General features: G+C 55.8%; 1 protein-coding gene across 1 annotated transcript in view; it reads left to right on the forward strand.

Moving 5' to 3' along the window:
• The window catches only part of ARHGAP22 (Rho GTPase activating protein 22), a 156,573-nt gene that overhangs the window by 87,545 nt on the left and 41,039 nt on the right, over positions 1-27,989 (forward strand). The gene's annotated exons all lie outside the window — the stretch shown is intronic.

Below are 27,989 nucleotides of genomic sequence, written 5' to 3' on the forward strand. Positions count from 1 at the left end.
ATGTTCTTTTCAAAGAACAAACTTCTGTTTTTATTGACTTTTCTCCATTCTTTTTTAGTCTTTATATTATTTGTTTTTACTCTAATCTTAATTATTTCCTTCCATATGTTTATTTTGGTTTGGTCTGTTCTTTTTTTAGTTTCTTAAGGTGTAAGGTTAGGTTATTGATTTGAGATAATTTTTCTTTTATAACATAGTCATTTACAGCTATAGGTTTCCCTCTAAGCATGCTGCATCCCATAAGTTTTGATACATTGTGTTTTCATTTTCATTCACCTCAAAGTGCTCTGTTGTGATTTCTTCTTTGGGTATTTAGGACTGAGTTGCTTAATTTTAACATATTTATAAATTCTTTCTTTTCTATTGATTTCTAATTCATTCCTCTGTAGTTGGTGAATATACTTGCTTACTTTGTTTTACTCAACCCTTGTAAGTGTTAAATGCTTGCTTTATGACCTAGCATGGTCTGTCCTGGAAAATGTGCCATGTGCTCTTGAGAAGAATGTGTGTTCTGCTGTGATTGGGTGGAGTGCCCTATAGATGTACGTTAAGCCTAATTGGTTCCTTGTGTTGTTCAGGTCTTCTGTTTTCTTATTAATTTTCTGCCTAGTTGTTGGAGAATCTGAATTCAAGTCTGTCCATTTTTGCTTCATGAATTATGGAACTCTGTTATTGGGGGTATATATGTTTGTAGTTGTTATATCTTCCTGCTAGATCAAACCTTTTATCGTTACAAGATGTTCTTCTTTGTGTCCAGTGACATTTCTGTCTTAAAGTCTATTTTGTCAGACATGCGTATAGTTACTTTAGCTCTATTTTGGGTATTATCTGTATGGTATATCTTTCTCTATCATTTTACTTTGAACCTATTTGAGTTTTTAAATTTAAATGTGTCTCTTAGACAGGATTTCGTTTATTTTTTAAATCTATTATGTCAGTCCTTACCTTTTTTTTGGAGTCTTCAGTGCATTTATAGTTAATGTAATTACTGATAAAGTAGTTTTATGTCAGTCACTTTGCTATTTGTTTTCTGTAAGTCTCTTTTTTCTTCTATTCCCCCCTCACTGCCTTCTTTTTGTGTTAAATAGATATTGTATTGTAACATTTTAATTTCCTTATTGTTTCTTCACAGTATTTTTTTAAATTATTTTTTTAGTGGCCATTCTTGGTATTACAGTTAGCTTCTTAATTTAACACAATCTAGTTCAAATGAATACCACCTTAACTTCAACAGTATATATTTTCTCTCCACTATGGCTCTGCAGCTCTGTCCCCTCACTCTGTTTTGTGTGATTATTGACGTACAATTTTATAAGTATTGCTTCATACAGTTGTCTTTTAAATGAGATAGAAGAGCTAAAAAATACTTATGTTGTCTTTTATATTTAACTACATAGTTACCTTTATTGGTGTCCTTTATTTTTTTCATGTGGATTTGAGTAACCATCTGATGTCCTTTCATTTCACCTGAAGGACTCCCTTTAGAATATATATATATATTTTTTATTGATTGATTTTTTTTTTTTTTTTTTTGAGATAGAGATTTGTTGTTCTACTTATTTATGCAGTCATTGGTTGATTCTTATGTGTGTCCTGACCCAGGATCGAACCCTCAACATAGCATATTGGGACGACGCTCTAACCAACTGAGCTACCCAGCCAGGACTACCTTTAGAATTTCTCATAGTACAGGTATGCTAAGATAGAGAAATGAATGCTCTCGTTTTTTTTTTTTAATCTGGGAATGTCTAAATTACTCCCTTGTTTTTGAAGGATAGTATTTCTGGATATGGAATTTTTGGCTGATAGTTTTTCTCCCCCAGAATTTTGAAAACTTTATCCTACTGCTATCTAACTTCCATGGTTTCTGATGGAAGTCAACTATTAATTTCATTGAAAATGCCTTGTATGTGGTGAATCTTGTTTTTTGGGTTTTTTTTTTTTTTTTTGCTTCTTTTAAGCTGTTTTATTTTGGATATTTTACTGTACTATGTCTAGGTGTGAATCTATTTGAGTTAATTATACCCGGAGTTCATTGAGTTCTTTGGATGTATAATGTTTTCAACAAACTTGAGAATTTTCACCAATTATTTCTCCGGATATTCTTTTCGCTCCATTTTCTCTCTCCTCTTCTTCTGAGACCCCCATGGCATGTGTATCGGTACATTTGGCAGTGTCTCCCTGGTCTCTGAGGCTCTGTTCATTTTTCTTTGTTCTTTTTTTCTCTTGTTCCTCAGGCTAGATAATCTCAGTTGACCTATCTTTAAGTTTGCCAGTTCTTTCTTTTGCCAGTCCAAATTTCTACTGAGTCTCTATGGTGAATTTTTATTTCACTTAGTGTACTTATAAAGTATAGAAATCTTTATTTATTTCTTTTTTGTAAGTTCTACCCCTTTCTTGACATTCTCTGTTTGTTGATATATTATTGTCATATTTACTTTCATTTTTTTATTTATTTATTTTAATTAATTAATTTATTTTTGTTACAGATATTTCTCCCTTATCCCCCACTGATTCCCCCCTCCCCCTCTCTCCCCACCCTGTCCCCAACTTTGTTGTCCATGTCCATTGTTCATGCATACATGCATATAAGTTCTGTGGTTTATCTCCCCCCACCCCCTCTTCTGGGGATTGTCAGTTTGTACCCCACTTCCACGTCTCTGGGACTACCCCATTCCTCAGACTGTTATGTTCATTATATTCCACAAATAAGTGAGATCATATGATACTTGTCTTTCTCTGTTTGACTTCTTTCACTTAGGGTAATACTTTCCAGGTCCCTCTATGTTGTCTCAAAGGATAAGAGATCTTTCTTTTTTTACAGCTGCATAGTACTCCATTGTGTATATGTACCACAGCTTTTTTATCTATTTGTCTACTGATGGACATTTGGGCTGTTTCCAGATCTTAGCTATTGTAAATAGTGCTGCTATGAACATGGGGGTACATATATTCTTTCTGATTGGTGTTTCAGGCTTCTTAGGGTATATTCCTAGAAGTGAGATCACTGGGTCAATACCTTTCATTTTTTAGACATAGTTTTCTCTAGTTTTTTGAACATCTTTATAATACCTGATTTAAATTTTTTGTCCAGTAAGTCTAATATCTGGATCAATATTGTTTCTACTGACTGCCTTTTCTCTTGTATATAGACCATACTTCCTTGTTTCTTTGTGTGTCTTGTAATCTTTTGTCAAAAAGTGGATATTGTAGCCTAGTTGATCTGGCTCAGTGGATTGAGTGTCATCCCATGGACTGAGAGGTCCCTGGTTTGATTCCTGGTCAGGCCACATGCCTGGGTTGTAGACTTGATCCCCAGTAGGGGGCGTGCTGGGGGCAGCCGATCAATGTTTCTATCTCTCCCTCTCCTTCCCTTCCTCTCTCTCTAAAAAAATCAATAAAAACATATATTTTTTTAAAAAGTGAATGTTGTGTATAATACAATGTGACAATGCTGCAAATTTTTCACCCTTTCTCTCCAGGTGGTGGTGTTGTAGCTGTTTAGTGACTTTCCTGGACTAAATCTGCAAACTCTGTAGTATGCAGCCACCGAGGTCTCTCCTTAATTGGTTTAGCAGTAAGCTAATAATTTGTCAGAGATATTCAGCCAGAGGTGAGAAACTGGGGACCTTCCAGGCCTTTTCTGCGTATGGGCATCGCTCTACACACGTATATAGTCATGTAGCGCTCCAGAAGTATGTCAAGCTTTTCAAATCCCCCAGTAGATTTCTCATTTCCCAGATTTTTTCTTTGGCCAGCTTGTGTTTGCTCCAATTAGCATCATACCTCCAGGCAGCTGTAATTTTAAAGAATTACCACTGATGGTTTTTGTCAAACGCCCTGGAGCGAGGGCTTTTCCACGGAGTAAATGCTCTGTGAACGGGGCTTTTCAGGGAGAGGCAGGATGGGTAGGATGGGGCAGCGCTCTGGGGACCGGGCTTTCGGAGGTGCTAACTCTACCCGGTATGTGGCAGGTAATCAGGTCTTCTCTGGAGACCTTTCTGTCTTACCTGAACTTTACTAAGATGCGTCGTGGTGACTTGGATGTGAGTGTAGGTTCCTGAGGGCTTGGTCTCACGCAGGCAGCGTGGAATGTCGGAAGCTCACGAAGCTGGGAGTTGGGCAGGTCTTGTTCTGAATTCTGGCTCTGTCGCATACTGTCTGTGTAGCCTTGGCGACAAGTTACTTCTGAGCCAAAGAGGGATGCCTTCATCTGGACAGTGGGATACCAGCAACCTCACCAGGTGTGTCCATGGAAGAATACAACTGGTCTCTCCATGTAAGGTTGCTGGACACACAAATGTCCATTAATGGAAATTATTATTACTTGGCTTGAGACTTGGGGCAAGAGGCTAAAGAATGAGTGTTGCTTTGTTGCAATAAAAGCACTTATAACACACGCAACACTCAGTGTGTGCTAAGCCCTGTCCGAAGCACTCTACACAGGAGCTCATGTACTCCTCACAGTGACCCTCCAGTGGGCTTTACTGTTAGCCTCATTGTAGAGATGAGGACGCTCTAAATGGAGTGTCTGCCTCGGCCTCTCACACCCGGGTTCCGTTCAGCTGTCGGACACCCGGGTCTGCATGTCCCACTTGTACTCCGTGTTGTGTTATGTTCACACCACACACCAGCGGTGGAGAACTCTACAGGGGAGGAAGACGAAAATCAGCTGTACCCTTTAATAATGAAACTTGGAACAAGAGGGCTGGGCACGCTCAGTCCACATCCAATTTGGAAAGAGTCAAAGGTCAGTCACAGCCTGCAGCTTCTCCTTTGTGGCTTTGGCCAGGCCCAGTTCCTCTCTGAGGATCAGTCACACGCAGGATCGGCCCACCTCTGTGCAGTCAGAGTTCCTCTTGGGGCAGGGGTGCAGCCTGTCCCTGGAGCCGGGTGCTGCCCTGAGCACCCTGCCCTGAGCCCGCGCAGGCTCTCAGACTGCAGGCGAGGGGCCGGCCCTCCCCGCCAGCTCCCGTGCAGAGGAGCCAGGGAACCAGTGCTGGGGAGTGGACGTGTAAGAACTTGGTGCTCACATGCCCTGGCCGGTTTTGCTCAGCGGTTGGAGCGTCGGCCTGCAGTCCTGAGAGACCCGGGTTTGGTTCCCGCTAAGGGCATGTACCTCAGTTGCAGTTTGTCCCCAGCCCTGGTCGGTCGTGCGGTGGCAGCCACTCGATGTGTTCCTTTCACATCGATGTTTCTCTCTCTCTCTGTTCCTCTCTCTCCCTCCCACTCTACCTGAACAAAAAATGGAAAAATGTCCTCAGGTTAGGATAAAAAAAAAAAAAAAGAACTTGGTGCTCACCTTGCCACACACCAGGGCTGTGCAGGGGCAGGCCCTCCTGTGAGTTCGGCTCGGTCTTCTATGACTCAAACGGGCCCTGTTTCACAGTGGCCGCACCTGCCCTCCAGCCTCCTTCCCAGACCTACCGGGAGGAGGACCCGAATCTCGCAGGTTCTCAAGTACCTTTCTGCCCAGGTCAGACGCTGTGGCCGATGCTCGCCTGAACGACTTGGAGGTTTGTAAAATGCTGACCCACTTCTGTACCCATCTTCCCGGAGCCCCTGAGCATCCTCCCCAGAAGCCTGGCCCGGCAGGGCCACCTGGGGCTGGTACGGTGTTTGGCCACTTCCGTTCTGACTGGACTGGACTCGCAGAGCCGCTCCTAGGCCTTGGGACAGCACTCAGTCTGCTGGAGCGACTCTGGAGGCGGGGAGCCTGGCCCGGGGGAACCAGGCATCTTTGAGGTCGGGTAGTTTCCACTTCTTCAGCTTCCTGATGGGGAGCCGGGTGGAGAAGGCCTGTGCCACCCTCCAAGAGCACAGAGTTCACGTGGACAGTGTGGCCCTCTTGCAGGTTGGGGGGGAGTGTGGGGACAGCATAAAGGATGTGAGAGTCGGGCCACCCGAGTTCTAAATACTGACAACTCCCATTTGACTTCTGTGCCCCTACGCGTGCCCCTGGGCTCTGAGCTTCCATGCGGGGGGGCCTGGAGGAAGAGGGTGTAGTAGGATCCGGATCACCAGCATGTCTCCTGACAGCCAGGGGTATCAAGGTCCTCTGGGAGACACCAGCACCTCTAACTTAGTGAGGCCCCAGCAGCCAAGTTCAGGGTCACCTGCCTGCAAACAGGCCACTCTCCAGTTTGGGCAACAGCAAGCTCTTTGTGACAGTCTCTCCGAGGTGGGTTAAGGAGCACATTCGCCACTCCAGCTCTGAGTTCCATCTTGCTAATGAGCTAGTTGGCACACCTATACGAATAGCGTGGGGCTCAGGGGTGGGCTGAGTCCTCAGAGAACAAGACTGCCAATAGCCCACGCGAACTGAGGGCAAGTCCTGTGTGCAGAAGTGTGCTGGGTGCTTACAGAGTGCATGTCGCACCTCCCTTCTCCAGAACAGTCCACGGAGAAAGGCGCAGGACATACACAGCCATTCAGAGCAAGGACGGCGTGGAGGAGGGAGCGGGTGGATGAGGCAACCACTCTTCCATGCCGCCTCTGACACCTGGGTGCGCAGTCAGCCCCTTGGGCTTGGCTCTGCTCCATCAAAAGTGATCCTTTCTCTCTGGTCTCAGCGTTTTCCAAACATCAGAAGGGACACATTGGACTTAGACGTAAGTCTACATTGCCACAGGCCGCAGCCCTCTCTATTGCCCTGCCTTGCTCGTGTGCATTGACCCCACAGTCCTGGTGTCTGTGTATATTCACAGGGTCGGAAGGGGTTCCCTGTGCGTCTCCCATTTCTCAGCCTGGTTCAGACACCTGCATGGAGTGCACGCATGCACTGAGCAGACGTCTTCGTCTGGGGAGGAAGAGCGCGGACGTTTGCCCAGTGCTCCGTGTGCCAAGCACAACCCGCGCTGTGTCCCAGATTTCCCAGCCTTCCCTGCCAGGGCCACAGTAATGTTGGTTTAGAGATGGAGACATGGAGGCCCTGAGAGGTAAATGATTTGCCCAGGCCACCCAGATGTCGCTGGTGAAGCTAAGTTGGAACCTGGCTCTGAATGACTCCAAAATTTGGGGTCTTTTTCCCTTCCCTCAGCTGTCTTTCAAACCTCTACAATGAGTTCTTCTGGAAAGATTCCAGGTGAGAGTCTTTGGCTGCTGGGACCGTGGCCCTGAGGTTTCTCTGGTTACTAATAAAGTGACTTCTGGTGGAAATCTAAGGGCACCCTTTGTTCCTGTGCCCTCCTCCAGACCCGCAGAGCAGAGCCGAGAGGAAGTCACGACCCTCCTCCATTCAGAGAGCCGGGAGCTGCTGCTTCCCGTGCACTCTGGGGGTGGGGTGGTCTGCGGGAAACGATGCCCCGGAGCCCCGGAAAACGCCCGGTCACCCAGCATCCTGCCCTGTGAGGCCCATTGTCCTGGCTGCAGCTCCCAGGCCGGCCACCCTCGCCGCTGCACATTCATGAGCAGCCTCAAGGGCCTTCTGAGTTGGTGCTATTTGTGGAATCTTCCTGAAATACCACAACAGCGCCATTCACAGAGCCCGCGCGGCAGCCGCCGGGACAAGGCTCTGCTGTGCTGGGCACCTGCTCGGCCCCGCCTCCGCCTCCCGGACAGGGCGCTGGGCTTCCCCAGGAGGCTCCGGGCTGCGGGCCACGGGCTCCCCACGCTGGCCCGGGAGGCGGTCGGCGCTGGCGGGGAGACGGGCCCTGCGTGTGGCCGGCCCACTGGGCTCAGGTCCCCACCCTCCCACCCGCAGCCGTCCGTGGGCTGCTCAGTTCCCTGGATGGAAGGTCAGAGCGAAGAGCCAGCAAGGTGCCAGCCAGGGGGGTCCGCTCTCTGGCACAGACCGACACTCCACAGCATCGGGGTCCTCCCCAGGGCCCCACCTCAGCAGTACACACTGTATTTTCACAGGCACTTGCTCTGGGCATGTGAACAGGCGTCACTATTAACAGTGAGCTTTGTGGTACCTGGGGGGACTGGAGAGGGAGTGTTTTCCCGCTGGGGGGCCTTTACCATGCTGATGAGCCACACCAGGCAGAGGTTGCTCACGGGCCACCAGCTGGGCAGGGATGCCCTGGCTCAGCCTTCCTGTGTCCCTGCCAGATGTGGGTGTGGCCGGAGCCCTGGGTGGCGTGCCCATTCATTCAGAGGATCTGATGATTTCTGTGTTTGTCCCGCACCATGGGTACCCAAACCTAGAAGAACATTCCCAGGCTGCTGTGGCTCAGTGGGTTGGAGCATCATCCTGTGCACCAAGAGGTGGCAGGTTCCATTGCCAGTCAGGGCACATGCCCAGGTTGCGGGTTCGATCCCCAGTTGGGGCACATGCTGGAGGCAACCAATTGATGTTTCTCTCTCACATTGTTTCTCTCTCACATTGATGTTTCTCTCTCCTCCCCTTCCTATCTCTAAAAATTAATAAAATTTATAAAAATTATTGGAAAGAGAGAAAGATTGGACCTCTCTCCCGAAGGAGGCAGTTGGTGTCCTGGCCTTGGCTGAGGCCCAGGGTCCGCAGTGGGCCTTGCTTTGTGTCCGCTGGTGGCCGGCGGGCCCCACCCATCGCCACCTGCAAAGGCTTGGCAGCCAAGTCCGGAAGCTCCCGGGCTGAGCGGCTACCCAGGCCTCGTGGTGGGTTCTCAGCTTCGGGTCTCCACCAGACAAGTCCCCGGTGACAGCTGGTCACCAAGGCTGTGGGCCGCTTCCTGACCAGTGATGGGGTCGTTGCGTACAACTGCAGAGCAAAGTGTGACCCTTGACAGGGGCCCTTCCTGGCAGTGCAAATCTGGGGCGCGGGCTGGGTGACCACCCCAGGGCTGGTCTGGGGCTCCACCACGTGGGCAGAACAGCCTGCCTCGGCTGAGCCCTGGCAGTGCAGCCGGAACCTACCCTCCTGGTGGCAGACGGGGTGGCCGGGAAGCAGGCCCCCAGACAAGGAGGCCGTCACGCACCAGCTCCAGTGTGCAGGTGGCTCTTGGCAGTGCTGTGCCTTGGTTTCCCCGTCAGTCAGATTGCTGTGAGGGAGAGGGGCTGGTGGTGACATTGCCTGGCTGGGCAGACCCCGTTGCTGGCGGCATCCTGTCCTTAGTGAGTCCCCACAGACATGGGGGCTTTGCAGTTTCTGTGGCCCGCCCTCCCCCCTCCCCCGGGGAGCCCCTGCAGATAGGCGTGGCCTACTGGTTGTCCCAGGGTCCTCTGCACCCCACACAGGCACGGTGGCTGTCCTGAGGGGGGGCGAGGCGATGGCCAGGTTGCTGCCCTGTGGGAAGGGTCTGGCACGTGCTGGGGGAGGAGGCTGACTCTCACAGTGTGGCTATCTGAACAGTTGATTCAGTTGATAGTGTCCACCCTTCGTCCCAAGGCGAATCTTTCTGAATTCTGAGTCTTCATGACTTCTGTTTCTTCTCCTGCCGTCATCTGTCTTCCTGATGCTGTCGCCAAGGCTGCCTGTGTTATCTCTCAGTCTCTACCACCTGGTGTGATCCACGGGGTACCCTGGAGCCAGGGGACATGCTGGTAGGACTGCATGTAAAACAAGCAGGGTTGCCGAGGCCCAGTTGTTGCCTCCAGGCTCTGAGGCCTGTTTTGGCTTCCCATTCATTGCGTCGTCTCTCGGGTCCAGGGGGAGGGTCGCCAGGTAAGCGATTTCTGGATAAACCAGGTGTGTCTGAAAGCGGTGTGGGAGCTCAGGCAGTCACCCTGGTCTGGCGGTTTTTCTGGTTGTGCAAGTGACTCTTCAAATGAGTAAGAGAAGCTGGTGCAGACCCCCGCGAACAGGTATTTTCCAAGGTCCATCTTGTAGGTGGGACGGAGGGGCAGAGGTCCTGAGAGGCTGGACAGTTGGGGTTCTGCTCCCCAGCGCAGCCCAATCTGCTGAGTGTCAGGTTGACAGGCGTCAAGCCTCAGCTCCAGCCCTCTGGCTGAGAGGCCTTGGACAGTCTCTGTGGAAAGTGGGAAGATCAGACCTTTGTCAAGGTTGTCTTGAGCCTTAGCTGTGAGGACAGGCCAGCCTGTCGCGTCACCCAGAGGGCTTCACATCAGCTACAGTGTGAATTGGTGCCCCCAAGGGTGCCATTTAAACAAAGTTTCACCTGAGGACATGCATAGAGAGGGGGAAAGAGAGAGAAACATCTATGCGAGAGGCAAATATCGATCAATTGCCTTTCATACGTGCCCCAACTGGGGACTGAACCCACAACCCAGGTATGTGCCCTGACCAGCAATTGAACCACCAACCTTTTGGTGCACAGGATGATGCTCAACCAGCTGAGCCACTCCGGCTGGGCAGGAGGGTGCCATTTTTAAGGCTACAATGAGCATGGCTGCCTTGGCAGGGAGGGGTGCCAGTCACTTAGACTACAGTGTGAATGGCTGCCTCCTGGAGTTGTGCTAGGAAGTGGTTCTGGTTAACAATGAAGTCTGTTTTTGTCTTGGTTCTAGCAAGACATCTTACTTGTCTGGTTGTTTGTACCTGGCCTCCAGAAAGGAGGCAGCTTATACAAATAGTATGTTGTTTTTTTTAAGAACCTGAAGAATTAAGAATTTGGGTAACAGAGAGTGTTGGGAGGACGTTACCCTGAGGTCCCACACACCCGCTGCAGGCGGGCTCATTTTTGGCCTGCCTGTCAGGGACCCCTGCAGAGAAGCAGAGCTAGCTAGAGATTCATGGGGTCCATACCGAGTTACGAGTTACGGCAATTTCTTAGGTGCCCCACAGAGCTTGTGGCTCAGCAGGACCACAGACTGGCTAGAGGAGCCAGGAAGAACCTGGAGTGGGTGAGATGCGGGCTAGAACAAGGGTGTGGACTCCCGCTGGCCCCGGGCACTTCTCTGCCATTTGGTAAGTGCCCCGCCCCCTCCAGTCTCTGCACTCTGCCCTGCTCCCCAGCAGAACTCCTTCCAGGCCTCTGGCTACATCGCTGCCACCTCCCTGCAGTCCTCCAGACTGCCGCTCTGGTCTCCAGGCTTGTGGAGGGACCCAGCGGCTGCTGGGTTCTCTCTTCCCCCACCTGGAAGGAGGTTTTCTATGAGGGGGAGGTTTTGTGATGCAGAGCTGGGCTCGGGGTTCACCTTCACCTCCACAATAAAGACAGCGGGCAGGGAGGAGCTTCCGCACCTGCACCCCTGCTCTGCAGTGCGGAGCAGAGGTCTTTGCTGGGGCTGGTTGGGCTTCTTGGAGGGCTTTCTGTCTGCAGCTGACCCCACCCACCCTGGGCTCCCTGAGGACGAGGGCACAGCTGCTCCATTTTTGTGCCACAGTTCCTAGCTTGGTACCTGGCGACGTCAGGATAGGATCGGGAAATATCCTCAGGGCACCGTCCTGGGGGCTGCATCTGCCACCGGGGGCAAATAAGAGCCTCCCCTGACAGAGGAGACCGAGGGGGGGGGGCTGGGCCTGGGCCTCCCTGGCCTCAGTAAGTCTAGTGGAGTCCTTGGGTGATGGTCCGCCTCACCTCTCCGCGCCCCTTCCAGAATGCCCAGCTGGAGGGGTGCTGGGCAAGGGAGCCCGCAGCCAGGGGAAGGCAGTCAAGTTGGGGGCCTGTCATTGGGCTTTGGAAGCAGCTGGGCTTGAGCCCAAGCCGGTCATCTGGGAGGAGGGTGCGAGGGAGGGCCACCAGCATTTAGATGGATACGTACGATGGCAGTGATTTTATTGAGCACACGCAGTCCAAACTGTGCGGTTCTGGAGTCAGAGTGCGCAGGGTGTGGTGGGACTGGGGCGTCCGTCCTGGCACCGGCAGGGCCCCGTGTGGGGCGGGGCTGGTGGCCTGGGGCCTCGGAGGCTGGTCCTTGTTCCCACACTCCCTGTGGACCCTCACGCAGACCCTTCCTACCCACCCCCCCAATTTGTGAGCAAGCCCTGTTGGGTCACAGATCAAGACCCACCCTGAACCCAGGTGCTTGTCACTGCCGCCACCCCTCCTTCTGGCTTACACCCCGCTTTCCCCCTGGACACCTGCCAGAACCTGTCCTCCTGACCCCCACGCACTATCGGGTGCACCGAGCCACACAGGACCCCCGAGGACCTCGGAGCCCGAGCAGTTGCTGCCCTTCCTCCCCCTCCAGCCCTCGACGCCAGCCCCTCGCCTCACTCCGTCCTCAGATCAAGGGCCCTCAGGTGGGGCTTTTCTGACCCCTGCTTCAGTAGCAGCCCCACCCTGTCCCTGCTGCAGTCGCCCCGACTGAGCTCACCTCCCTCCTTGTCCACTTCTCCCCGGAGAACCTCCAGGAGGGCGGGGCCTTGTCTGTCTCAGTCACCCATGCACCCCGCTGCACCCCAGGATGGTGCTGGTGCACAGCGGGCTGCTGAGGAGTGTCTGTTGCCTCACGGAGAGAGTCCCCTACACGTGCAGCGTGGCCAGGCCCAGCCTGCACCAGCCAAGCCCTCCCAGCAGGAGGGGTCGTGGGGGGGAGGGGGAGTTGAAAGCTCCTGGGACCACCCTTGCCCAGGGCTGACTGGAGCTCTTGGGTACCTGCTCCCTCTTTCCTCCCTGGGTTATGGAGAAGACTCAGACCCAACACCTGAGGAAGCCAAGCGGTTCCTTTATTCACGCATGCGGGCTCGGAGAGCAGTCTCCCAGTTCTGGGCTTGAGCTGCAGGGCCCTAGCTTTATCGCGGGCTGGGCGGGCATTCTTTTGGCATAAAAGCTGAAAGCAGCTTACAGAAGCCAGAGGCAAAGGGGGTCATGTCACTGCTAAGATGGTGGCTCAATTAAAATGGCATTTACCTCCTCTGTCATTCCCCCCTTTGATGCTATTGATGCTATTGCTACCAATTGCATCGTGATGCAGATCTCTATGATCTGGGTCTTCAGACCTCTGTAGGAGTTGATATCTGTACTGATACTGTTGGGGGCCAATATTTTGGCCGTGGCCCGCCTGGTTACAGAGGATGCTAAAGTTTGGCCTATGGTCCAAGGCTTACTCCTAGGAGAATGATGGTTATCGGTTCAATTAGTGGAAGTAGCCATCGGAGCCAGCCCTGTGAGTCTATTCCCCAATTCCAATTTTCTCATTCATTGGCTCTGCGTCTTATGTTTTCTCTGAGTTCTTTGACCTTTTGTGTTATGGTTCCAGACTGGTTCACAAAGTAGCAGCATTCTTCCCCCAAGAACATGCAAGTTCCTCCTTTTTCTGCGGTTAGCAAATCTGGAGCCCGGCGGTTCTGTAAGGTTACTTCTGCCAGTGGATTAATCTGTCGTTGGATGGTGGTCAAGGAGTCTGCTGCTGTGGTCATGTCTGCATTAAGCTGGGCAGACAACCTGTAGTAGGTAGAGGCAGAGAACTCTAGGGCCTCCTGCCCCTGTCTGTATCCCAGCTACAATGCCAATTCCGGCTGCAACTGCTGTGTGTACCCCCCTTTTGATTCGGTCAGGTCCCTTCGGCTCAGTCAGAGCAGGAGTAGGTTCGATATTTCCGGGGGGGTTCGGATGTTGAGGCTAGGGGTAAGGAAGACCTCCAGACCTCTCCCGGTCCAGTTGGCGGGGAGGCACCTGTAGGCCTCCTGTCCACATGGGGAATAATCCTGGCTCAGTACAGAAGCTGCTGTTATTGGGGATACTGAGGCTACTGGTACAGAGCTCTGGGTTAAGAGACCCGACTGGGTTTCCTTCTGGGGAGACCTTCTCCGGCTCTGGGCAGGTTACATTTGACCCTCCAGTGTCTAGGAACACATCGGTGGTTATGGGCCCTTGGGCTAGGGCCTGACTGGGACCAGGAGGCGCCCCAGCATGACTCCAGGAAGGTGGAACAGGTATTCCTAGGATCCTTTCTCCTGGACGGTAGGCAAACCCAGCATTCCCGAGTGGAGTTGCTAGTGCTCTGGTGCGCTGAGTACCTGGCTCGTACTAGCTCCTGAACCTGTGCGGTGGGGCTGATTCTCTGTCGTGCCTCCCAGAAAGTGGTAAGGTTGGCACCTTTATATATTATCTTTTCCTCCTGCTTCCTCCGCCGTCCGGCTATTTCTCTAACAGCTTCTCCCCGGACCGTCTCAAATTCTTCCGGTTCAATCACTTAATTGGCGGCAGGTGCTCCAACAAGCCTGTCTACCCGGGGGCCCGTATGGTCTGACACTTCTGACTCTGGTATCCAATGGTCCCTCCCAACTTCCCCATCATGTATAATTGACTGTCCCAGACACGTGTGGGGGACCCAGTCTGATAGCGTTGTAGGCATTCCGCGGGCATAGCAGTGGCACATGTGAAGGGCGATGCAGGGAATCTATAGCTTGCGACTCCTCCTGGAAGTTGTACCCTTTCTGCAGGCTTGCTACATTGACATACAGGGTTTGCATTGGGGCAGGGGCTGCTAAGCAGAGCATACTAAGTATCCAAACCTCAGACAAGCCTAAGATATGTTCCCCAGAGAGCCAGTGGCTCCCAGGTGTTCTATTCTGTTGGGGCTACAGTCATCAGTCCAATTCCTAAGATTATAGCAAAACTCCCCGCTGCAGTCAGGTACCACCCTGGGCACTTGTCCCTTCCTCTGAGCCTCCGTCAGTGCCTGGTTTCCTTTTCAGCTTCAGGGTTGGCAGCCGTGGCGGCTGGTCCTCTGGGTCCCCGTCATCCTCCTGGGATCCGCTGGGTCCGTTGCCCTCTTGGCTCGGCTGTGATGGATCCAGGGGGTGATTCCTGCAACCGTAAGTGCGGTTGGGGTTGTTAGTGTGACAACATGGGGCCCGGTCCACGTGGGTTGGAGGGGTTCCTTTTCCCAGGCTTTAGTCCATACATAGTCCCCTGGTCTATGTGAGTGGGCTGGCCCCCTCGTGGTAAGGGTGCTTGGCCTCGTCCGGCCTGACGTATCTGGCCAAGTGTCTCCCCGAGCTCCTGGAGGGACTCAGTCTGCCTGCTCCCCTGTAATCCGAAGCTCTCCTCTAGGGAGGGTAGTCCGGCTGGCGGCCTCCCGTAAACTAACTCAAATGGTGTAAACCCTGTGGCCTTAGGGGCGTTCGTACCCTGAATAATGCTAAGGGCACCGGGTCTGGCCAGGGCAGGTCGGTCTCCTGATGGAACTGTGCAAGGGTTTCCTCTAGAGTCCGGCTCATGCGCGCTACCTTTCCTGAGCTCTGAGGGCGACAGGCAGCGTGTAGCTTCCAAGGGATTTTTAACTGTGCTGCTAGTTCCCGGAGCACTTTTGCAACAAACGCTGTCCCGTTGTCGCTGCCAGTGGTCACAGGCAACCCAAAGTGGGGAGTAATTTCCCTGAGGAGGGTCTTGACTCCCTCTCTGCTGTTTCTGTCCTGGTGGGGAATGCTTCTACCCATCCAGAGAAAGTACAGAACAATACGAGTAGGTACCTGTGTCCCCGGCTTGGCCTGATCTCAGTAAAATCAGTCTGTGGGTCCTCGTACGGCTGTTGCCCCCTGTGTTGTATTCCGGGGAGCCCTCTCGGGTGACCTGCTGCGTTGTTCCTGGCACAGGCCAGGCATTGAGCCGCTGCAGCTGCACACAGTCCAGACGTGTTAGGGAAGTAGTAACACCTCCCGAGTGAGGCCTCTAGAGAGGTTTTCCCTGGGTGTGAGGGCCTGGCGTTGCCTGCGAGACTGCTGGCCTGGCCTTGGGTATGCAGAGCCGTTGGTCCGGCAGTTTCCATGTGCCGACGGGCGTTCGGAGACAGTTCTCTCGTGTGGCCCATTTCTGTTTCTCCAGGATGCAGTCTGGCTGACTGAAGTTCAGTTCTAACAGGGCACCTTCTAGGGCTGGGGTATTTGTGGGGGCCTCCCTCTCTGTAGCTGCTGCCTCTGCTGCCTGATCTGCCCTGTTCCCTGGGCTACTCTGTCTCTTCCTCTGGGGGCCCCTGCAGTGCATTCCTGCCGCTCCCCGAGGGGCCCAGCCTGCTCCAGCAGCCGAAGTATTTCCGCCTTGTTTTCATTTCCTTCCCCTCGGCTGTTCAGAGTCCTCTCTCGGTAGATCGCCCCACGGATGTGCATGGTGGCGAAGGCATCCCGAGAGTCTGTGTAAACGTTGACCCTTTTTTCTTCTGCTATTTCGTGCGCCCTAATTAATGCCCCAACTTCTGCCCTTTGGGCAGACCAGGAGGCCGGCAGGGGCTTTGCTTCAATTACTTTCTCATTGTCCATGACAGCGTACCCGCCATTCGCTTCCCCTCAGTCGTGTAACTGCTCCCTCGGTGCAGAGCGGTGAGTCTGGCTCGTCCAGAGGCTGGGCCGCAGGTCTGGTCGGCCGGCAGGCAGCTCCGCAGCTGTCTCGGGCCAGTCGTGGTCTGGTTCTCCCAGCTCAGCAGGGAGGAACGTAGCCGGCTTCATTCGCCGGACAGTGCTGACTTTCACTCGGGGACTCTCATGGAGACGTCCCTGGTCCTGTGTCAGTCTCGGGTTGGAGAGCCGTTTGTGTCCCTGTCCAGCCAGAAGGCTAGATACCGTGTGGGGAACAAATATGTTGATCTCTTGCCCCAGTGTTAGCTTGTCTGCCTCCTGTAGAGAGCGACAGCTGCAGCCATGGCCCTGAGGCAGGGCGGCCAGCCTGCTGCCACGTTGTCCAGTTGCTCAGACAGGTGTGCAGCCGGCCTTTGCCATGGTCCCACTGGTTGCGTAAGGACCCCCAATGCTATTTGCTCCTTTTCGTGCCTGTAGAGGTGGAAAGGCCGACTGGGGTCTGGCAGCCCAGGGCCGGCACGCGCCCAAGATGATCTTTTAGGACCTGGACGGCTTTCTCCTCTTCAGCTCCCATAGGAGGGCTGCTGTCTGGGCCCTTCAGCACTTGGTAAAGTGGTTTGGCCGATGCTGCATACCCCGGTATCCAGATTGGGCAGAACCCGGCCGCCCCTAGTAACGCTCAAAGTTCCCTCTGTGTGGCTGGCGTTGGTAGGGCCATCATGACCTGCTTCCTTTCCTGGCCCAGGACCGTTTCCCTTGGGAAATGAGGAATCCCAGGTATTTGACCCGGGCCTGGCATAGCTGTGCTTTCTTCCATGAGACCCGGTACCCTGCCTCTGTCAGCAGTTCAGGGAACTGGCAGGTGCCCTCCCAGCACCGGTCCAATGTGGGGGGCCTAGTAGGAGATCGTCTGCATATTGTAGCAGCACCAGGTCCGTTTCTGTATCAGTTAAGGTTTTAAGTCTCTGGCCAGGGCCTCTCCGAAGAGAGTGGGCGAATTCTTAAATCCAGTGGCCATCTGGTGCAGGTCAGTTGGGGCTTTGCCGCAGGGGGGGTCTTCCCGTTCGAAAGCAAAGAGCGGTTGGCTGGCCTTGGCAAGTCGGAGGCAGGAACAGGCGTCCTCCAAGTCCAGACAGGTGAACCGGCCGCTTCCGGCGGGAGCTGGCTGAGGAGCGTGTGGGGGTTCAGTACCGCGGGGTGCAGTGTGATTGTTGCCTCGCTCGCTGCTTGCAGGTCCCGCACCGGCCTCTATCCGCTCCCATCTGGCTTCTTCGCTGGCAGCAGGGGAGTGTTCCAGGGGGACTGGCCTGGGACAGGTGTACCTTCCCTCAGATGCTCTGGATGACCTCTGCGATGCCCAGCCGGGCCTTCCTGCGGGTGGGGCACTGGTGGATCTGCTTCGGTCCGGCTCCCGGCTTCAGTTCTGTAATTATAGGTGATGGTTCCCTGCCAATCCTGGCGGGTTGTCTCCTGCCCAGACCTTTGGGTATTTCTTTCGAAGGTCAATCCCCCTTCCCTCTGTGGGCTCCCGTTGGCCTTCCTCTGCTTCCTTATAGAGCCGATATTCTTCCTCCAGGGAACTAAGACTGCTGTGAGCTGTGGGCGCCACCTTGTCAGGGAGCCTCTCCCGATGGGCGAAAGGAGATCTGGGCTCCTAGCTTAGAAGCAGGTCGCGTCCCAGGAGCAGAACCGGGCAGTCCGGCATGTACAGGAATTCATGCTTTTCCTGGTAGCCCCCAAGTTCTACAGTTCGGGCTGGAGAAAACTGTCTGGGGCCACTAGGCTGTCCGGTGGCGCCAGTGATAGAGATCTCGCGCCCTGAGGGAGGTGCATCCGCAGTTGTGACCACTGAAGGTTCTGCCCCAGTATCTACCATAAGGGGGAGGGTTTGGCCCCCTACTGTCATTTGGACCATGGGCTCAGGGGGGCCGAGGTGTGGTGAGCCCGGTCTCCCCTAGTCCGAGTCTAGGCCTGCCAGACTGACGATGGTGGGCGCCTGGGTCTCAGGTCCCGACTGCCTAGCGGCCTGCCTTTTCTCCCTTCGGTTGGGACATTCCCTTTCCAGTGTCCCCTTCTCTGCAGTGTGCACACTGGTCTGGTTCCCTCTCCAGTGTGCAGGCTTGTTTCCCTTCTGGCCGCCGCCTTCCCTGGGTGGCAGGGGCTTTCCGAGCGCGGCTGCTGGGAGGGCTGCCTCTTCTCCATTCTCCTCCGAGCCTCCCGCTCGGCCGCCTCCTCTCTGGTGCTGTGCACCTTGCTGACAATCTCTGTGAGTTGGCTTATGTTCATTCCGGCAAAGCCCTCAAGTCGCTGAAGCTTCTTCCTGGTGTCCAAGGCTGATTGGGAGACGAACACCGTGTTGCCCATTCTCTGGTTGTCTGGCCCTTCGGGATCGAACAGGGGTATGTCTGACGGGCCTCACACAGGCGTCCGTAGAAATCCCCAGGGCAGCCCTGGCCAGTTTGGCTCAGCGGTTAGAGCGTCGGCCTGCGGTCCGGAGAGACCTGGGTTCGGTTCCCGCTAAGGGCACGTACCTCGGTTGCAGTTTGTCCCCGGCCCTGGTTGGTCGTGCGGCTGGCAGCCACTCGATGTGTCCCTTCACGTCAATGTTTCTCTCTCTCTCTCTGTTCCTCTCTTTCCCCCCCACTCTACCTGAACAAAAAATGGAAAAATATCCTCGAGTGAGGATAAAAAAAAAGAAAAGAAATCCCCAGGGCATTCCTCAGGCCGCTGAGGCACATTAGCTGCCTTTGACACCTTCGTAGGCCGTCGGGCCCCGCCCGGATTCCATGGAGAAGGGCAGCCCTGCATCTCTGGAGCGCGGCCCTTCCTTCTTCTGAGCGGTGGTCCCAGTCAGGTTGGCCTCCGGTGCTGCTGCGCCTGCCCATTGGGCTGGGTCTGAAGTGCCCACGGGCGCCGTGGTCTCTAGATATTGGTGGCTTCCTGGAGAATGTGCCTTCGCTCCTCGGTGTGGAACAGCGTGAGGAGTAGCTGTGGGCAGTCGTACCAGGGGGGACGGCGCGTCTGCATGATGGACGCCATAAGGTCGATCAGGCCTGGGGTTTCTCCAGGTGGGACGGACTAAAGTGCTTCCCGTGTAGAGGTCAGTGGTGGTGAGCGGTTGGTAATAAACGATGGTCCATCCTGGCTGCTCGGTACCATCTGGCCCAATTTGTGGCGGGGCCTGGATCTCCCTGAGAGGCATCTGGAGTGGCTGCCATTGCCGGCGCCTTGTTGAGACCGGGGAGCGCGGGGGCGCTTCTGGGGCTGATGCTGGCGAGACAGATGGAGGTGAAGTGTCAATTTTGGGGACCTGGGGACCATCTCAGGCACATATAGGGGGTAAATGGATAGGTGGTTCTTCCTCTGGGTCGCCTTTGAGAATGGGAGGTTGGTGTGCCTCCTTAGATTGAGCCACAAGGACGTGGGCAGGGGCTGCCCATGTTTGGCAAGGTGAGGCCCTTCTCTTTGTTCGTTACCCCTGCCAATTTCAGCTCCTGCCCAGCACAGCGCTGGAGCCACCTTGGCATGTCCTGAGCTAGTTCCTGCCTATGTAGATGTGCTGGTCTGCATGTCCTGGCCTCCCTGTCACTATCAGATGTACTGTCTGTATGATTCCTAGGTTGAGGGTTCCCTCAGGGGGCCAGCCTACCCCAAAACTAGGCCATTTGGCTGAACAGAAGGTCTCCAATTGCCTCGGGGTCATGCTCGGATCCTGGCCCCAGAACCGATCAAAGTTCTGCAACATGCAGTCAAGTGCTGTCGATGGGCCTCCTCCCATGGCATCTCCTCCCGTAACGGCACAGACAGACAAGGGGCGGGGATTTTCGGTTCACCCACCTGGCCACTCCCCTTGCGGGGATTTAGGTGCCTCTTAGCTTTGGCAGGTCAGTACAAACCCCTGACTCAAATCAGGTTCGCAGGGAGGGACTGTGTCTCCCAGAACCTGATGCTGCCCTGAGCCGTATGAGGTCACCACGGTACCGCAGGTTGGGGCACACTCAGACTCTGTAGGTTTGCACTGGTGGAGCCACACAGACATTCACACTCACTCACGCACTGACATTCAACCGAGTTGAAACATCCCCTCCCGTTAGGGCTGCCCTACCTGGCGGCCGGAAGGCCTGAGAGGTGATCAGTCTCTCCTTCCACCTCCAGGGTGGGCCTGTGCTCCGGGTCCTGGTCCCCGGGGCACTCACTGGTCCTGAGGCTGCTCAGTCCCTGAGGTTGGACCATTCATCTCCCTGGCAGCCCGGGTGGGTGTGAACCTCGCCGACAGCTGGCTGCGGAGCCGAACAGGCAGGGGCCCGAAATGACCGGGGCACATGCTTCCCTCCATCACAGGCTCCACGGAGCGCCCGCGGGGCCACCTCACCGGTGACAATCGCCTGCTCGTGTGAGTCGTTTCCAGGTCGGGGAACCAAAATGTTACGGAAAAGACTCAGACAACACCGGAGGAAGCGAAGAGGTTCCTTTATTCACGCATGCGGACCCAGGGGAGCAGCCTCCAAATTCTGGGCCCGAGCTGCAGGGCGCGCCCAGCTTTCTAGCGGGCGGGCGGGCATTCTTTAGCTGCGAGAGCTTAAGCAGCTTACAGAACGGGAAGCAGGAAAGGGGTCATGTCATTGCTAAGATGGTGGCTCAGTTAAAACGGTGGTTTACTTCCTCTATCACCTGGGCTGGAAATTCTGATGCACATTTCATGAGGCCGTGCAGACTGTCCCGCAGGATGGAGCCCCAGGCTCCCACGCGGCGCCCCCTCTGGCCCGCATCCCGGTGGGCTCTCTCCCTCCGTCTTTCCCTGGTTCATTCCCTCCCTGCAAGCTTCCCTGGCATAGCTTCCCACACCCATAGCCTCACACGAGCCCTTGGTTGGGGGACCCAGGCTATGGCACTGTGTTAGTGGGAAAAACAATCTCAGCAGCAACTGAAGTAGAGAAAGGCCGGGTTCCCTGTGCTCCGTTCCCCGCCGCGAGCCGTAGTCCTTCATCCCACGGGTGCTGCTGAAACTCCCGCCTGGAGCTCAGCTGGTAGGTCTTAGCGGAGGCACAGGGGCCCCTCACAGCCCAAGAGGCAGCCGTGGGAGACCCAGGAGGCAGGACATGGGGTGGGAGGGGACGGAGGATGTGGGGCTGGGCGCAGACTGAGGACGGGACTTGGATGCCCAGCAGGGCCCCAGCGTTACTAGGTCAGGAGCTGGGGACACCTGCCTACTGGCCAGCGCGTCTCCTGTGCACAGCGGGGACGGGCATACATCATAGCACCTGCTTCCTGGGTCGGCTGGGAGAGGGGTTGGCAGCAGAGCCCTGGTTAGTCAGCGGGGGCAGCACGTGGCAAAGGCCCAGCGGTGGAGCCTGTGACCTGTCCGCAGCTGCCAGGCTTGTCACCTGGAGATAGGGTCCCCTGCGCAGAGTCCCTGTCGCTGGGAGGTTGCATCTGACCCGGTGGGAAGCTGGCGCTGAGCTGGACTCCTTTCCGGCCTCAGGAAAGAGGGTCAGCCATCACTCCTGGGTCGGTGAGTGTGAGACACACTTCTCCACTCCGAGTGTCAGGCCCGCCCCCTCCACAGCCCCACCCGGGACATCTGGCATATTCCCTTTAAATGTTGTTACTGGTACCTTTATTTTACACAGAAGTTATTTTTGAAAGGGGCGGAGGGTGAGAGGTGCTGACCTTCAGTCCGTGGTCCCCACGTTCGGAGCACGTGCAGCTCTGCGCTTGTTTGGGGTCGTGGGCGAAGCCCGTCTCCTCAGCCAGGCCACGGTCCCCGAGAGGCGGGGCTCTGGGCTTGACACTGCCAGTGTCTGCACGTGTAGACCTCCAGAAGGGTTTGCGGGAGGGACGGTGGAAGGAGCACGGACTGAGTGGGTGAGGGGCACAGGTAAGGAAGGTAAAACAAGTGGGGGTATCTGAGCTGGGTCTTGAAGAGTGGGTAGGAGTTTACTAGGTGGACCAAGCGGGAAAGGCATCTGAAGGAGAGGGAACAGCAAGTGCAAAGACAGCAGGGCATGAAGTGCATGGTGTATATTCAAGGAACAAGAAGTGGGGCAGGGCGCCCAAGGGTTCCGTGAGACGGGGGAATAGCTGGCTGGGCTGGAAAGATACCCTCAGCCGATCACCGGGGAGCCCCAGTGGGAACTGTGAACTGAGGTGTTTCCTGAAGGCAGGGAGAGGCAGGGGGGTGGAAGATCTGACTTGCTTCTCAGGGAGGGCCCTCGGGCAGGCACCCTCTGGCTTGCCCCGCACTTCCTGCACTGCTGCAGTTGTCCCTGTGAGAAGTCTCAGCCCCCTTCTCCCACGGGTGCTGCCCAGGGCAAGCGACGTGGATTCCCTAAAAACCCAGACCTCCCCAGCACCAGGAAAGATTTCCCAGGGAAATGCTGGTTTCAAGAATTGAAACTCTGCTGGGGGGATGGGCTGGCAAAGGGGGAATTTGGAGGTCAGACCATTTGGAGGACATCCTGGGACATTCTCCTAATCAAGTCCTCCAAGCACAGGGCAGGTCTAACTCCCCCACGGCCAAACACGAGCTGCCGACTAACAATGACAAGGGACACTTCTCTTCAGGAGAGTAATCGGTGTCCTGAGCAGACGTGTGAGGGTGTGCAGTGGGGGGTAAGCCTCGTGTCTGGCCCCTCGCTGCTCTCCTGAAACACAGCCCCGTCCTGCGTGTCATTTATAACCTTGACATTTAATAGATACGGTCAAGTTCTTTCTCATAAAGAGGTTGTGCAAAATCTACCCTACTGCCCAGTTCCCTCACTGTCCCCGAGGTCCTGAGTGATGCCCAGGTGCCCACACGCCACCTTGCCACCTCGCTGCTTCCCACCCAGTGCACCGCCCACAGCCCGCCGCCCACCACCCTCGCTGACCCCACCACCCTCGCTGACCCCATCGCCCCGCTGACCCCATGGGATGCGGGAAGGTTTCTCCCACTTGTCACTGGATATTAAATTCTACTTTTATTTAGTTCTTTAAAAAGGTGGCATGGTTCCGCCCTGGCCAGTTTGGCTCAGCGGTTAGAGCGTCGGCCTGTGGTCCGGAGAGACCCCGGTTTGGTTCCCGCTAAGGGCACGTACTTCGGTTGCAGTTTGTCCCCGGCCCTGGTGTGTTGTGTGGGTGGCAGCCACTCGATGTGTTCCCTTCACATCGATGTTTCTCTCTCTCTCTCTCTCTCCCTCCCACTCTATCTGTACAAAAAATGGAAAAATATCCTCGGGTGAGGATAAAAAAAGGTGACATGGTTCCAATATCAAAAGGCAAAACGTGCCCTGGCCAGTTTGGCTCAGCGGTTAGAGCGTTGGCCTGCAGTCCTGAGAGACCCGGGTTCGGTTCCCACTAAGGGCACGTACCTCGGTTGCAGTTTGTCCCCGGCCCTGGTGTGTTGTGTGGGTGGCAGCCACTCGATGTGTTCCTTTCACATCGATGTTTCTCTCTCTCTCTCTTCCTCTCTCTCCCTCCCACTCTACCTGAACAAAGAATGGAAAAATGTCCTCGGGTGAGGATTTAAAAAAAAAAAAAAAAAAAGGCAACACGTGTCTCTCCTTGCACCCACGCTTCTCTGGCCGCCCCTGCGCTCCCCAGGACCGCTGCTCCCACCGTCATCTTTCTCCTTCCACAGGTGTTCGCACATCTCCAAACAAACGAGGGTGTCTCTTGTCCCTCCCCCCTTGCAAACGCGACAGGGCATCATTGCTCCCCCACTTTGCTAGCAGAGGGCCTTCCGGAGCCCAGGACATTCCCCCCGTCGCCCTCTTTTCCTCCGCTGTCTCACACTTTCTTTTTTCTTTTCTTTCCTTTTTTCTTCTTTTTTTTTTACCATGCAGACGTGTTTAACTCTTCCACACTGGAATTTTCTTTTGTGGCCTCTGGCTTCTGTGTCCTCTTTAGACAGGCCTTTCCCACTTGGAGGCGGTACAGAAGGTCTCCCACGGTGGGTCCGGTGCTCTTGACTTTCCATCCTTACGCCCTTGGTCCATCGGTCTGGCGTGCGCTGTGATAGAAGGATTCAGCTTGGTCCTTTCTGTGCCTTGCCCCCTATTCCATGTATTAAACAATCCATCTTGTTCTTTTTTTTTTTGGTACGTGCCCTTCGCGGGAACTGAACCCAGGACTGTCTGGTCCGCAGGCCGATGCTCCAACCGCTGAGCCACACTGGCCAGGGCTCCATCCTGTCCTTCCCCTTTGAAAGAACTCCTCAGTTTGATCATTTCCCATGTGCCGGAGGCTCTGTCACGCAGTCGCGCTGTTTGCGCGGCTGAGGCTGAATACTCCGCGCCGCCTGGTAGGGCTGCTTCGCCTTCACTGTTCTTTCCTGCAAACATGGCTGCTGTTTTTGCTTAGGAATGTGTTACAATCAACTTGTCTGATCTAGAAATGTTGCCAGTATTTGGTTGTGTTACATTCAGCCTGTGCTGCCGCTTTCCTGTGGATGTGCCGTGTGCCTTCCTTCCGCTCCTCCTGTGCACAGTCTGGCTCCAGGTACCACCTTGGTGCCTGGCCCCTCACTGCGTGCGCTCCTCGCCTGCAGCGGTTTCCAGTCGCCCACTGATAGTGAAAAGTGGTAGCAGCAGGGACGAGCGCCGCCCCGCCCCTCCGGCTTTGCTGGTTTTACACCGGCTCCGACCTGTGCGCTGGCGAGTGCTTCCAGGAGAATGTTGCCCACGGGGGAGACTGGGCGTGTCTCGTCCCCGGCTGTGGGTCCCCAGCTGTGGGTCCCCGGCTGTGGGTCCTGGCTGTGGGTCCCCGGCTGTGGGTCCCCGGCTGTGGGTTCCGGCTGTGGGTCCCGGCTGTGGGTCCCGGCTGTGGGTCCCCGGCTGTGGGTCCCGGCTCCCCGGCTGTGGGTCCCAGGCTGTGGGTCCCGGCTGTGGGTCCCGGCTGTGGGTCCCGGCTCCCTGGCTGTGGGTCCCAGGCTCTGGGTCCCGGCTGTGGGTCCCGGCTGTGGGTCCCCGACTGTGGGTCCCGGCTGTGGGTTTCGGCCTCACATGAACTTTGGGGCCCCGAGACGGACGGGCACGGGGCCTCGAGCCGGCCTGGAGAAAGGGGCGTCTCCTCGTCAGCGCGGCCAAGGCGGAGCGGTGGGCGCAGTGCCCAGAGCGATACTGGCGCGGTCTGTGCTGCTCGGGTGGGCTGGGGTCTCTGTTGGCCCCTCCTGCTCCGGTCAGCTTTCTCCTTTCTTCCCAGGGTCCCGCCTTCCTTCTTGGAGAGAGACTGCGACCCCAGGTGGACATGACCCGTGCAAGGGTTGTGAAGGTTGGGGACTCACCCTCAGGGTGGTGGAGCACCAGGGGACCCTAGAGGAACCATGGGGACCCGCCACCTCTGCTCCTCAGCCTCGTGCACCTCCTGCCAGCTGCCCTGCAGCCCTCCCAGCGCCCTGGTCAGCGTCTCCTCGGGGACTTAGTGACAGGCGGTGCGGGCCTGCGGCACTGCCCTGGGGACGGAGCGGGCGGGAGGGGAGCCCTGGCCCCGGGCCCTGCAGCTGAGTGGCAGAAACCGCACTGTGACTGCGTCCGTCTGGTGGAGGGTCTGACGGCCGTGGGTGGACCGCAGGTGCCGGGATATCGGGCTTCATTGCCTCTGCCTCTTCCTTCCGCACCCGGTTTCCCGTGGGGCGCTCTTCCCCACTGGTCAGGACTACTGTGCGGCACAGGTGTAGGCAGCGAGACAGCGTCGCCTGCTTAGGCGGAGGCCCCGTGCCAGGTGACGGCTGGCACTGTCTCTGCCTTGGGCATCCTGACCTCCCCCGGGCCTTGTCTTCCTTTCTCTCGGCGTCTGGGACAGTGACAGGGTCTCTTGAAATGCAGGGGTGCGTGCGGTCTCCTCGTTCCGGCTGAGGGCTGCTGCGCGGAGGGGACCCCAGACGGCCACGTCTCTAACCCAGCTCAGGACTGACCTGCAGGCGCCCGTTCACCTGCTCTCCGAGTCACCGAAAGCAGTGACTAGGCCCAGCCCACCTCCAGGGGTCCTTTACGGGGCCCCCTCCACCAGGATGGGGCCCGGAGGCCAGGCCGCCCTGGGTCTGGATTCAGAGCCTCAACCCTCAACAGTGGGGTGGGGAGCGGCCAGCACCCAGAAGACCAGCCTACAAGCAGTCTTCCTTTGCTGACCAAAGCTGGGGTGGGAGGGAGCTGCCCTCTAATGAGTCACGTGCCCTCAGACAAATTCCCCTCAGCCTCTTCTCCCCTATAAAATGGGCCGAAACTGTGCCACCTGATAGGGCTACTGTAGGGGTGTCCGGGCTGAAATATGCTCTGAGGTGTTGCCCAGCGTGGGGCAATAGAGCCTGTGTACTGTACCGAGAGAGGTCGCCGGTCACCCCAAGGCACTCCATGGGTCCCCACGGGGACCACTCTGTTCACTGACCTCCCACCCTTGCCAGGCACCAGCCTAGTCCCCGGGGTACCAGGGAGACTGAGGGAGGCAAGGTCTGCTGTCATGAGGTTAGTTCCTTTATCAGACAAGAAGCACAGGGATGCAGAGACCTAAGCTACTTGCCCACAGCGCTGTGTTCTGCAGGAAAGGGGCATGACCGTCACTGGGCCAGAGGGACAGTCACGTGACAGGTTCTCACCCAGGGAAGCTCTCTGACGGCTGTTCGAGCTGCTGTCTGAGGGTGAAGGGAGCCGGCCCTGCGTGGAGCTGGGAGAGGGGCCCCGGAGCCCCCGATTGCGCAGAGGCTCTGGTTGAAGGGTGGGCGTGAGGACAGGGAGGGCGCAAGGACGGCGAGGGCAGGAGGCAGGAGGTGCGGTCAGGGGGCCTGGAGGCAGGTCCCACTGGGGTTGGCTCTTGTTCCAAACAGTAGGCCCTCGGAAAAGTTTTAAGCAGAGGTGTTTGGCTCTTAACTGGCTGCTTCTCTGTTGAAGGGACGAATGGATGGACGGACAGATGGGGGAGATGGGCCACTGAATGGGTGGCATCAGCCCAACACAGTTTGGTGCCTGTTGCCTGCCCCCCCCCCCTTTGGGAAATGTCTCAGAGCAGCCAGTGGTCCAGGCCCCTACTGTTCACTGAGAAGAGGCTGTGACACCAGGCTTCAGGGGAGGATGCAGGAGGGGAGGTAGGAGGGGAGGTGGAGGAGAGGCTGCAGGGGAGGCTGCAGGAGAGGCTGGAGGGGAGGCAGGAGGGGAGGCTGGAGGCCGGGCAGGAGGAGAGGCTGTGAGGCCGGGCAGGAGGAGAGGCTGTGAGGCCGGGCAGGAGGAGAGGCTGGAGAGGAGGCTGGAGAGGAGGCTGGAAGGTTGGCTCAGGCTCTTTGTCCCAGGGCGGTAGGAGCGTTGGTGGTGAAAGTGGCACCAGGTGTTAGACCAGTGGGGTCAGACCGGACCTCAGTTCAGCAGCCTCCGTACTTTAGTTCCAGCTAAGAAAGAACTCAAAGCCAAGACTCAAACCGTAAGAGAAAGTTTATTTAGAAAGTCACAGAGGTAGAAGAAGTGGGGGCTGGAGGGTCGAAGGTATGGGCTCAGGAAACAAGTTACAGCACAAGAGGGGCTCTTGGTGCTTAGAAGGAAGAAAGAGGCGAGGAGCCCCGCCTGCAGGGGGCACCCGAGTGCTCCAGACAGAACCTCACGGCCTCGTCTGTGTCTGAGGGTCTCAGGGCAGGGTCCCAGGGCAGGGTCCCAGCAGAGCCTTCATCCCTGTCCAGGTGTGTCCTTCCAGAGTCATGGTCTCACTGGCTGGCCTGCCCCAGAGCAAGGGTCATCAGTGACCGCAGCTGGTCCTCAAGCCGGTCAGGGGCTGCTTGTCTGGTTTGGCTGCTTCTCTGGACCTGGAGCTGAACCGCGCAGAGGCCGGGATGAATCTGAGGCCGTCAGAACCTCATCTGCCTGAGGGCTAGTGCTAAGGGCTCTTCTCCGGCCCCTTGTTCCTTCCCCCTCTACGGGGTCCAACCCGCGTGGCTAGCGACACCCCGGGGGAGGGAAGGTCAGGGGGG

This window comes from Molossus molossus, unplaced genomic scaffold (assembly GCF_014108415.1).
Source record: "Molossus molossus isolate mMolMol1 unplaced genomic scaffold, mMolMol1.p scaffold_m16_p_17, whole genome shotgun sequence".
Taxonomy (NCBI): Eukaryota; Metazoa; Chordata; class Mammalia; order Chiroptera; family Molossidae; genus Molossus; species Molossus molossus.